This window comes from Lactuca saligna, chromosome 4 (genome assembly GCF_052625555.1).
Source record: "Lactuca saligna cultivar CGN05327 chromosome 4, ASM5262555v1, whole genome shotgun sequence".
Taxonomy (NCBI): domain Eukaryota; kingdom Viridiplantae; phylum Streptophyta; class Magnoliopsida; order Asterales; family Asteraceae; genus Lactuca; species Lactuca saligna.
The window spans coordinates 160,822,687-160,826,311 of NC_136420.1; positions in this window are offsets into that span (position 1 = coordinate 160,822,687).

The window sequence follows — 3,625 nt, forward strand, 5'->3', positions numbered from 1 at the left end:
TGGGACATTAATTATCATAGCTCGAAATCATGAGGCCTAAAGAATAATTTTCGGCCCATTAGGCCCTTAGGATGGTTCATGGCCTAATAAAAGTCCATTAGGTTGTTTAAGGCCCATTAGGGTATATGGAATCATTTATGGCCCAATAAGGCCCAATAGAGGTAAACCGATCCATGTTAGACCCATATGTCCCAAAATGTTGAGTTTTATAGATGTGGGTCCAAATAGAGCCCATTTAAGAGTTCTAAGCCCAAAATAGTCAAATTGAATGCTTATTGGTCCATTAGGCCCAAGAAGAAAATCCTTGTCCAACATAAACTTGAACTAGGATTCTTAGGGTTTTAAACTTATTATTTGCTATTTGAAATACTTTGCATATAGTTTTGAACTTCAATTATGGATCTTGACTAAGTTCATTGTCATAGAATGAACATTGTGCATGATATAAAGTTAGAGTTACAAATATTATCATAGATGGTGTTTACATGATCACAAAATTTCCTGGATAAAATGCCAGTTGTGACAGGTGAAGGCGTGATTGTGCATATCATCCTTGGATATTTTTGTATGGATGATTTTGGGATACTCTAATTTATGATTATGGCTTTTTGGAAACAATGTTTTGTTGAACTTTTATGTTATTAAATGGTTTCTCAAATGAAAATTTTTATCATTATTTTTGGGATGTTACAATTTGGTATCAGGGCCCTAGTTTAAGAGAATTGGTGAACACCTATGGGAGTCCAGACTAAAACTAAGGATCCGTAAAATATTTTTCAAAAATTAACGCTAAAATTACCGCTATAAAGGATGCAATGTGTAGAATCAGTCGGAGCCAAGGAAACTGTTCCCCAAAATACCCACACTTGTTTTGTAAATTGATGATATGATAGAATTGCATGCTAGTTTATAGGCTAGGGTTCTTCAGGAATTGCATGATATAATTTCCTCATTTATGATGCCTAATATCCTAGGAGAATTTCTTGCTATGCTAGATGGAACTGATATCACTACCGTGGTTGCTTAGTATGTGCATTATAGTTGTTCAATACTAAGATTTTATAGCCTGAGAAAGTTTGATTTAGATATATTTCTTATTCCTTGTCTGATTGTGGGCTTAGGGTAGGATCAAATATTCGATTGTCTATCGAATCGAGTGTTTTGTGTGATTAAAATGCACGAGAGGCTGCACGGTTAGTGGAAGTTTCACAAAGCTTTCGCTTATAGTTTGATTTCATGGTTCTAAGTACCTTAAATGATTAGGGCAAGGTGAAGGTGTGATTATGCACATCATCCTTGGATATTTTGTTGATGGATGATTTTGGGATACTCTAATTTAGGCTTATGGATTTTTGGAAACAATGTTTTGTATGACTTTTGGGTTATTAAATGGTTTCTCAATTGAATTTTTTTATCATGATTTTTGGGTTGTTAAAAGTTGGTATCAGAGCCTTGGTTTGAGATGATTGAATGAACACATGTACGAGTCTAGACTCAAAATAAGTATCCGTAAAATATTTTTCAAAAATTAACTCAAAATATGCTACTAGAAAGGATTCAATGTGTAGAATTAGTCAGAGCCAAGGAAAGTGTTCCTTAAGATACCCACACTTGTTTTGTAAATTGATGAGATGATAGAATTGCATGCTAGCTTGTAGGCTAGGGATCTTTAGGAATTGCATGATATAATTTCCTGATTTATGATACCTAATAACCTAGGCGAGTTTCTTGTTATGCTAGATGGAATTGACATCATTGGTAGCTTAGTATGTGCATCATTGTTGTACTTAACTAAGATTTTATAGCCTACTAGTTTTTGATTTAGCCTTATTTCCAACTCCTAGTCTGGTTGTGGGCTTAGGGTAGGATCAAGTATTCGATTGTCTATCGAATCTAGTGTTAAGTGTGATTAAAATGCCCAAGAGGCTGCAGGGTTAGTAGAAGTTTTGTGAGTGAGTATGGTTTGTAGTAGGCTAACATGAGGAAGGTGTTGGATAAGGTGTCTAAGTCCATAACTTATTTGGTATATACTTGACCCGACCGGCATGGTCCATTTGGGTTGCATCTCATCCAAACTATTATGGATAATTTTATGAGAGTTATACACATATGTTTATTAATACATTATGAGTAATAATATATTAATATGAAGTTACGTTATTTAATTAGTTTTAGTCTTAAATTAATTATTAATTAATTTAGAGATTAAAAGGAAGACTAATTAGATTATGGGCTATTTGTTTTATATAGTGTGGGCTAATACTCATTTGTTAATGGGCTAGGCTTATGTGGAAGTCCATGGATGATCCATGGAGCTTTTAACCCATGGATCCTTGGAAAGGAAAAGACATGGGTTATTAGGGTTTCACCCTAACCATGCACACTATATAAACATGCTTATGGAGCATGAAATGGAGCCTAAGAGGAAACTAGTGAACTAGTGTGTGTGTGCTTGTGTGTGGCCGATTTTATACAAGGGTGTATACTCTCTTAAAGTTTTCCAAGAGTTTGTGGTGTTTTGTGATTCCATTTGAGGCATTCACACTATTGGTGCTTGGCCCTCAAACTCCTTAGAACCAAACTCATCAAAAGGTATGTAATCTCTTCTAACTCTTTTATGTTGAAATGTTCCCCATGCCATATTAGATAGGTTATAAACCTTGGAAAATTATTATTTTGCATGTATTTAGACAAACATAGATCCAAGGTTTATTAGGGTTGCATGCACACTTAGGAAGTGTTAGATTGCTCAAAACCCAACAGAAGGATTAGCCAATCTTGAGACTGTATACGTAGGATCTGCGTGTATCCTAAATGTCAGGCCATATGGACAGGTGGTCCGTGACAACCCCTTAAGAAAAATACGGGTAGGTGTGGAAGGTGGCATGGGCCTATACTACAGGAAGCACAAGACTCGTACATATATCAAGGAAGTCATGAACCCAAAGGGTTTACTAATCTTGTAATGTTCTAATAGTATGAATTTCAGATTTATTCTGGTTTGTTTTCAATATGTTTATCACTAGAGGTTCTAAATTAGGAGGTCGCGACCCATAGAGCCTACATATTTCGGATGATGAGATTCGTTAGATGATCACAATCAGGTGACCATGGCTATTCAGTAGGCGATCCCAGAGGTATTTAGGTCTATTAAGACCACCATGGTCAAGATGTTTGACAAGCGCTATGTTTCCATCATTGAGGATGCTGGTGTCACAACCACTGTAGTTATTGCTACTATGGGATTTTATGGGAGAGGGATGGTACAATACCGAAACTTCAGCAACACGAAGCCCTTGGATTTCGACGGGGTCAAGGACCCAAATATTCCATGAGGTGGCTATCTGATGTAGAGGGTTGTTTCTTTACTTGCTCATGCCTACAGGACCAAAAGGTCAAGTTTTCCTTGAACCTTCTACGTTTCAAGGCAAATGGCTAGTGGAAGCTGGTGACCGGTGCTTATTCTCCTACAGAGCGCAGTAACTTGGGAGCAGTTTTATGATATATTGATAACTAAGTATGTTCCCCTGGTTGAGAGTGATAGGTTACCCCAAGATTATCTGTTACTGAAGCATACAATAGAGTTGGTGATGGAGATCACCAAGATGTTTACTAAGAGTGCCCT